Below are 9295 nucleotides of genomic sequence, written 5' to 3'. Positions count from 1 at the left end.
GAGGCGAGGGAAAACTTTCGCCGCCGCGGGCTCGGCTACGCACCGCGGCCCGGCGCTGCGGGAGCGGCGGTGCTGCCGAAGCCCTGAGCCGCCGCTGCTGCCGCTGGCGGCGCAGCAGTGTGCGGGAGCGCCCCGGGGCGTGAGGGAAGGGCGCGGGCAGCCCCCGCCCGCGGTGAGGAGGGCGGCAGATGGCCCCGCGCTGATTAATACGCCGGCTACGTGCGGGATGTGTGCTCGCGCCGCCGCACGTGGGCGGGGCCGCCCGGCGCGGCGCGATCGCCCCGCCCCCTCCCCGCCCGCGGCGGCGCGGACGGCCAATGGCGTGGGGCGGGGCGGGGCCGGCCCGCGGGGGAACGCGCGGCGAGGGCTCCCACACGTGCGCGGGGGGGCGTGGCCGGCGGTCTCGCGCGCCCCCGGAGGGGGCGTGGGCAGCGCCATTGAGGAATTCTCCCCGGGCATGTCGGCTGCGACCCCCGCCAGGGCCCGCCGGGCCGCGGGCACCGCGCCTCGCCTCGCCTCGCCTGCCTCGCCGCTCCGGAGCTCTTGGAATAGTACACGTCCAGTTTGCCAATGCCGCGCCGGGGCTCTCCGGCCGTCTCTTACCTCCGGCTACCGCAGCGGCAGTTTCAGCACCAAACGGAACTGTTGCATTAAGCGGCAGATAGAGCTCTTCTGGGCGACGAACGCACTGCTTTACAAAAGGTTTGCACAGCAAAATAGCACTTCACTGGATTTTATCTCAAAGGGCCCGCCAGGTCGCTTGGCTCTCGTAGCAGGAATCACCTCCCGGGCCGTGGGCGGCTTCGTGCCACGACGGGACAGCTGCGGTGAAACCGTGATAAACTTCGTTCCGAACCAAAAGTCGCCTTTCCCCCGCGTGGCACCTTGCCGGTGACACTCCCTGCATCTCCCGGCCGCGAAGTGTGGTGCCGCGGTCGCTGTCGGGTCTGTTTCGACCGAGCAGCATGCTTTCACGTAAAAAGCGTCCTGAGAGGGAACCGCAGGCAGCCACTCAGCTCCGCTCACACACGCGACGTGCCCCGCATTTGCTAAACAGACGAGAGAAGCCTCCAAAAAAAACAAAACCAAAGCAAAGTCACGTTGCGGAGAGCTGCTGCCTGCGGCCACGGGGCAGGGCAGCCGTGCCTAAGTCGGTGTCTGTGAAGTTACCGATACCAGACAGCCCCGCAGCCGTCCGTGTGCCGAGGGCATCCATCCTGCCCGGCCGCCCCCGTGCTGTCCCGGGCGGCCCCGCGCAGTCCGCACACACACAGACACACAGACACACACCCCTCCGCACCTCCACGGCCGGCAGCATGGGCTGAGTTCCGCCCGGGAGCCCGCAGGACGCGGGTCCGTGTGTGTGCCCGCCCGTGGGGAACGCGCCCCGCGGAGCCCGCTCAGCGCCCGGCACCGCACGGCACGGCACTGACAGGGCTTCGGCCGGAACCCGGCACATTGCACTCCCAAAAAAGGCAAAATCTGCGCTGGTTCTTTTCTTCCCCTTCACGTCGCGAATCCTGACGGGATTACCAGCAGTCCGTGCTGCTGATGCTGCTTGAGCTGCAAACTCCAGCCATATGCAGGAGCGGGTCACGTATTCCACGTTTGTTCTCCTTAAATCCAGTGGTATCTACCCCTCAGTGCACAGCACTAAGCACAGGTCTAATCCTCTAAAGTTATTCCCTGACAGCTCTGTCGAGAGCCAAGCACTATTACATCAGATAAATTTATATGTGGCAAGATATGGACTGTCAGAGAACCTTACTTGATTTAGGTACACACTTCAGATTAAAGTGGGGTTTTAATTAATAAGGTACAATTCTGAATCTTATTAATCCCTTACTGCTTTTCTGAAAAATCAGTCATGTATGATAGGTTAAGAGCAGTTGTCATAATCAGCAAGGGATGCAAGATTAGTTCAACTTCAAAATCTTGATGTTATCAAATTTGAATACATCAGGAAATATTGTTGATGCGTTATTGTACTGTTCACACCTTTTTATTACGTCAAAGCTATTATGTGCCAAAACCCTTTGATTTTCCCCCTTTTCTTGTTTATACACACATGCAAATATATAGGCCTGTACCAGAATCAAGTATTTGTAGACGCTGAACTTCTAGCCTTTCTCTCAAGTGTAATGATGCCACTTTGACAAGTTAAGGGCTAAGAGGGATGCCTTCTGGCAGCAGTTGGTCATTACAACTTTATTTCTCTCCTGAAAGTTTGAAATTACGGGTTAGATGCCAGATTTCCATCAGAAAAAGTCACCTTAGCAAGTTAGAGGTTTGTCTTAGAAAACTGAGTCCACAATTCCACTTGCAGAATGATGTTCACAGAGCTGTAAATACTTTTATTCCTCCAGCATTGATATCATGTCTTCCTCAGGAGGGCATTCGCTGCCCTTTGTTGGCAAATCAGGTTTTCTAGTGGACAAAGTGTTTTCTCCCATGATGTGCTTTTCATGCTAGCATTTGCAGTAGCAGTGAGATGCATTACTGTTCCATGTGAAGATAAACCTTGTGGGGGAACAAACCCCAAGAGTAGTGATCTTATTTATTTTTACTCACCGGTGCTATTTTACTTCATCTCTTTGTCCCTTGGTGATGATAATGCCCCTTGCATGATGATAATGATGGTGTGTGATAGAGACTGTGGTTGCTTAGGTTAGAAACTCTCCCTCCATACAGACTGCACCCAGAAACAGTTTTCCTTCCATCATTATACTGGAATGAGTTTGTAACCTGAGCAATCACAGCCTCTCTCACGCATCAACGTGATCATCACCAAGAAAGGACAAATTCCTGCCTGGCCCACAGACACTGCAAGAACTCTCTCATTCCCCTTAGGGAACCAGCACTGAGTTGAGAGATGCTGAGCTGCAACTGTATTAATCCCAAAGCCAAGCCATGAGCTTGTCAACAAAAAGGCGAAGCACTACTCAGTGTATACTATAGTGTATGAGAACCATACAGAAGAATAAAAGAGCTGGAACAGGACCAAACATTGAACCTTCCATAACACTTCTTGTTACCACTCCACTGTTCCCCAAACAAAGCTATCGCAGAGCATGCACAGTATAAGTGTTGCACAGGACACAAACGAAGGCATGAAGGTGTGAAATCACGCAATTCACAATGTCACCTGCACTTTTGGATATGCATAAGGTTTGTTTATGCTGCTGTGTATCACAGGCATAAAAGGTGTCACCACATTTTAATTAAAAATCTTACATCATTCAATTATATGTGAGCGATCCTTCTGCCACGTAAAGCTCTGTTTATCCTTACAATGCTGAAATCTTTTTCGCTTCTAAAATTGATTCTGTGTTTTCTTATTTTCCGTTTCGTCTAATTTTGAAAACTTCTGAGTCCTGCATATCTGTTGCTTTCACTGCCAGTATGGCACACATTAGAGTTCAGTAGAGTAAAACAGGACATTAGCATGCTGGCAGAATGATTTTAAGGAGATTTGTTTTAGAGGATTAGAATAATTGGTATCAGTCAAGCCTGGATATTTGTTATACACTAATGCTATTTTTTTGACAAGAGAATTTACAGATTAACTGCTTCAAACTTTTTCAGAGCAGAGAGTTTTAAACATTTTCAGTCTTGTTTTCAGATTTTTCCTGCTGGAAAACCAGACCTCTTCAATGCCAAGGGCTGAACTGCATAGGCCCCAGCAAGAGAAAGGGAAGAAGGGAAGAGTATTCTTTATATCAGTGAGAAACTGTAAAACAGTACTCTTAATACCTCATAGCATGATTTGTAGAGCTGATGTCTCATGATCTAGGGAGACAGTAATTGAAGTTCTACCTACAGAAGGTAGTTTTCTGACAACGTTAGTATGGTTATACAGCCCTTCTGGCCAGGGGGCAGGTAGTGTTTGTACAGGGATGACACACAGTCCTAGCACACCTTGCCATGGCTTCTTAAGAAGTCACTAACCCCACCTGCCCTTCCCATCTCTTTGCTGCAAGTTTCAACCTCTCTTCAGTGCTGACAGAAGAGAATGTGAGTTTCTGCCTCAGCCCCTTCAAAAGTGCAAAGTCCAGAGCCTTACATCCACCTTCATTGGGGGCTTAGCTTTACACAGAAAGAGCTGAGGCATCAGCAGCTGTACCTACTGTTCATTTGCCTGCTCTGGCAGTAAGTATCAACTCGTGGCAGAGCAGCTGTGTTTTGGTGTGATGCCTCCTCCAACTGCAGCCACAAGACTTGACAGAGCTCCTTTGTCAGCACTCTTAATATTATGTCACACTGAAAGCAGGAATGAGGGCAAAGGTACCTGTCATGGCTTGTGCTGACCTAACAACTCATTCAGCGCCTTTCCCCCCCACACCTCTCTTTGCACTTGCTTTGGCACACTTCAGATTCCTTGATGGCTGATCTTCTTTGCTAAGGTGGCAGAAAAGCAATTCTGAGCAAAAAAAGTCATTTGGGGAGTTAAATTATCTTAGGTCCAGTGAGATGTGCTGGAACCATTGGGACTGACCCTTTGGGCAGGAGTGAACAGTTTGATAAACAAGGAGGAAAAGCAGCTGTCTGGCTGAGGTGGTGACTCTGCCCCTCAGCTCTGCCCTCGTGAGACCCCATAAGGAGTGCAGGATCCAGGTGTGGAGTGTTCAGCATGAGAGGTACACCTCTTAGAGCAGGCCCAGAGGAGGGGCACGGAGATGATCGGGGGGCTGGAGCACCTCTCTTACGAAGACAGGCTGAGAGAGCTGGGAGAAGAGGTGGATGTGGGGAGACCTCATTGTGGCTTTCCAGTACTTATCAAGGGCTTTTAAAAGAGAGGGAGAGGAACTTTTTTTATGGGCAGATGGTAATAGAACAAGGGTAAATTACTTAAACTAAAAGAGAAGAGATTTAGACTGGATGAAAGGAGGAAATTCTTTACTGTGACGTTGCTGAGGCACTGGAACAAGTTGCTCAGAGAAGCTGTGGATGCACCATCCCTGGAAGTGTGCAAGGTCAGGTTGGATGGGGCTCTGAGCAATCCCTGGGTGATATCCCTGCCCAGGCCAGGGTGTTTGGAACTAGATGATATTTAAGGTCCCTTCCAACCCATGCCATTCTACGATAGCTCAGCCATCATTGGTATCTTCCCTTCCTTTCCAGCCATCCAGCCTGAACGAGGTTTGAGTTAGTTAATGTGTGATAAACTTCCAGGTAGGCTTTGAGTATTCTAAACATCTGCTAAAGATTGCTTTGTTTGCAGTGGGCTGAGTATCTGATGCACCGGTATCTTCCAATCCTCGTCTTGGGAAAAAAAACAACACTATAAATGTTGTTATGGCTAAGGGAGCTCATCTAGCTGTCAGCCACAGTCAAGTGTTTTATCAAAGTTTTCCTACAGCAGTCTGGGTGTAAAAATGGCTCTTTTGGAAGTGAGATTTCCAGCTTCCTGATAGGATTAAGTGCTCCTATCTTGTTTCCAGCAACTCCTGAGGAACGCCAGACCTTAAACTTGCAGTTTTTACTGGCCCGTGGTGCATCTCTTGTAGAGCAATGGATGTTTGTGGCATGTTGTCAGCTTCTTGAGGAGCCCTGGTGTGTTCAAAATTGCCCTGCAGGGAGTTAGCATGTGAGCAGAGTGAAAGGAGAGCAAAGTTGTTTAGTAAATGCAACTTCATGCACAGTCTGACAGCATTGCACTAGGCAGTTAATTTTATGGCTATCAAGTATCATACTGTCAAGAACCTGGATTTAAGTATGGCTGTGATGGTAAAAAAGGCAACTGTTGAGACTTTCATTATGTAAACAGAGAAGTTCATTGTGGTAAATAAATAGCACAAAGAGGAGAAAACAATAAATTTTGAGAGTATAATATATTGTAAAACAATATTTCAATGAATCTTAAATTGTTGACGTCTTTGTAGGAATCTGAGTGAGATACATATGAGATATCCACATGTATATTTCCATGTTTTAGAGAGGTTTGTCTTACCTTTTTGATTTGGATTGATCAGTTAAGAACTGTATCCAATGCAAGTACTTATGTTTGAAATTAAATAGAAATTACCATAGATAGCATTATGATTAGTTTAAAAGTTATTTCCTTTTTAAGTAGGTGTTACTCCCCATAAACCATATCCCTTTCTCCCAAGTGTATCTCAGTGTTTCTGGAATTAAACAGTAAATCCTGATGACAGAGAAATTAGCCTGCCACAAAGAGTGCATTGTAATAAAATAGAGGATCTGTCCAGGAAAACGATAATCCACGATCCTTTGATCAGAAGACTGAAGCCATAGACGTGTTAACTGCATCGCCAGGGATTTCAAGCCAGAGAATTATAACAGTCAGAAACATAAATTCTGACAGACAAGAAATCAAAGTTTTCAATATTAAAGAGACTTCTACGGATAAAAGCAGATCACAAAATCTTTTCTATGTCTTTTGTTTCTCAAAGACATTACCTGATCATTAATATAGATGAAGAATGCCGGAAATAAAGTGTTTTTAATATCTTCCCTGCTGGTTTGCAGTTGTTGAGTTTTCACATTTCTAATTTTCCCATAGCTTCCAAGGAAAACAAGAAATAAGTATATGATGTAAACAAAAATCAGAACAAGAGGATATTTGAAGATAGACAGTTTTGGGGATCAGACTTGCCACTTTTCCTGTTCTATTAGTTAATGAATGAGCAAGTCATTTATTATCTGGGTTTTATGATTAAAGTTGCCACTATGAAATTGTCAGTACAGGCAAATTTAATTTCTGAGAAATCTCTAGCTGGCAAGAAAAATTACAGTTGATTTTCAGCAGTTACTGAAATGCCAGTAAGACAGTAGAGCTGTCTGGGTTGGGTTGTTGACTTCTTTTTCGATGTGTTTTGTGTGTGGTTTGAGGGTGGGGTTTTGGTTGTTCTTTTTTATTTATTTATTTTTAAAGTTGCTGAATCAAAGACAACAAAAGCCTTATAAGGGAATAAAATCAGAATTCTGGTTCTTATTACCTCTTTTGGATCAATGTGAATACAACATGGGAGAGTGTGATTTTGCTTTCTCTTATTTCATCTCCTTGACTTTTTATTTACGAAGTCCTTACCTGTGAGTGGAAAATTTTTAAGCAGCTTAGTGAGCATACATTTTAAATCTCATGCCTTATCTCTCAAGAATTATGGTCCTCCATTTTGACTTTAAATTAAGATATGATACAAGTTAAAGAAATAAACAGAAACCAAGATATTTTTTTTTTTAAGTGCCTGAGTGAGAAGTTAAAATGTTTCTAGACTACTTAAGATAATTAAAGCGGTGTGTTTCTCCCCTTTTATTCCTATCCTACAAATAGAGGTCCTTTATAACAAAATATAGACTTTTTTGCAACAGAAAGATAATAAATCCCATAAAATGCAAGGCATTATAATTTTATTTAAAATAGAATTTGCATTTTTACATAAAGATCGCAATAAAATATTTTGGATTTGGGTTTCTGTCATACAAAATTAATACAAATGTAAGCTTTTTCTATATTGTAAGTTTGATGATTAGGAACAGATGTTGAAGGACTTGGACATCTTACTCTATATATAATTACTAGAGCTTTCCCCTAATCATAGCATGCGAAATTGATCACTTACCATACCTAATTAAAGCAAATTTTCCTCCTAATGCAGAACCATGGAAATAGTGTTCCCTAAATTCTCTTTTGAATAGCTTGCTAATAAAACTTACACAAAAGATTTGTTTTCCTCTCTTAAATTATTTTTTCTAATGAAACTCATCTATTATGTAGGACATTTGCCAGATGTTACTCTGAACAGTAGTGCCCAAGTTTTAATTTGGCTGCATAAAATGTAAGCTACATGCTCATGTAAAGTTATAAAATTGCTAATTCATACATAAAAATAGTTGTAGTGCCAGCCTTATAACAAAACTGCAGTTACTTTGTCCTGTACACAGTTCTAAACACCCTCATGGCAGGGCATAGGGTTTGATCTATTTAAAATATGACCTTTTTTGTGTGTGTGTGTTTTGTTTTTTTAGGTTTGTTTGTTTGTTTTTGGTGGGGTTTTTTTGGTAAATAAAATTGAGTCAAAATCTTGTCATTCATGCATTTCTGAGGATCTTTTGGATGTGGCTACTGCTTGTTCACACATTTGATTTTCTGATAAGCAATTTCTTTTTTTCTTACTGCAATTTTTTCCTGGCTCAAGCTGATAGCAAGCTACCCAGTCACATAACAGCAACAAAAATCAATGCTATTAGGTGATTTTCTTAAGTGAAGAGTTAACAGCAGAAGTCACAGTAGTTATCGATCACACTTGCACAGCTTTCAGCTCATGATAGCCAAATGCTATGCTATTCCTCCTAAACCTGAAAGTCCTTGTCCTGGTGTTTAGAACAGTGTGCACAAGGCTTTTCCATCTCTGACATGAGGCTCCAACTCTCTTTGCTGGCCAAGTGACATCACTTTTCACAAATTACTTGCAACTCAGCAAAAACAAAGTAATACTTGTAATTAAAACCTACCTTTTCAAACATATTTTGCTGTTTCCAGCTAGCCAGTAGTGTCTTTCCCCAGCAAACCTTCTAAAGGCAATGCAGAAAAGAAAATTGAAGCCTTTATGTAGTGCATTAAAAAGACCCCTAAAGGAATTGTAAGTATTGTGGAAAAATACTGTCCATATCTTTTTTCATAAGTGTTGAAATTATTTTTGTGTTCTATGGGAAAACTTAAATCGAATTTGTGTTACAGGCACAAGATGGTGACTTAAGTGATAAATCAGGGGGTTTAATGGAGAAAGGCCTTGTGTAATGACTTTCTTGCCTAATTAAAGCAAAAGGAGTAAAAAATATCATAACCAAAAGAGCTGACCATTTATTTCATGCATACATATTTAAAGCATTGATTTTGTAGACAAGCCAATGTTCCTACAACTCAAAGCAAGGATCCGGTTACTCCTAATTTATTGACAGAATGGATTAATTTACTTAAATTCATGTTTTTCAGCATTCTTCCACAGAGGTTGATGTTAATGCTTTTTTCACTGTGTTTGGCTCTGAAATGTTAGCATGTCAGGATGCTAGTATGTTCAAATAGAAGCCTTGGATATTGGAACCATCATCTCTCCTTTGAAGAGAGACATTTTTGTCACCAGCTTTTTTTTCATGATGGATCTTTTGAGCTGCCTTTCCTGAACAGACATTGCAGTAATTAGATTCCGTTCAAAATGTCATTCTTACTTAACAGACAGATCAGTCTCACTTTGCAGTTCCTTCATTGCCTTTCTGGGGATTTCCAAGTCAGAGGGTAAGTAGCTATTTACTGACAAAAACCTAATGGGGGGTC

General features: G+C 43.8%; 1 long non-coding RNA gene across 1 annotated transcript; it reads right to left on the bottom strand.

Annotated features, from left to right (window-relative positions):
* Window positions 1–1875: 1875 nt before the first annotated feature.
* LOC120754284 (uncharacterized) lies at window positions 1876–8537 on the bottom strand. Its single transcript, XR_005701367.1, has 4 exons — window positions 8476–8537; window positions 6960–7051; window positions 6421–6523; window positions 1876–5570 (listed from the first exon to the last, which is right to left on the bottom strand). It is a non-coding gene; the product is annotated as an uncharacterized LOC120754284 (long non-coding RNA).
* Window positions 8538–9295: the final 758 nt, after the last annotated feature.

Source organism: Hirundo rustica, chromosome 6, assembly GCF_015227805.2.
Source record: "Hirundo rustica isolate bHirRus1 chromosome 6, bHirRus1.pri.v3, whole genome shotgun sequence".
Lineage (NCBI taxonomy): Eukaryota > Metazoa > Chordata > Aves > Passeriformes > Hirundinidae > Hirundo > Hirundo rustica.
Note: the sequence above shows the minus strand (reverse complement) of the source record. Positions and strands in the feature narration are given on the sequence as shown.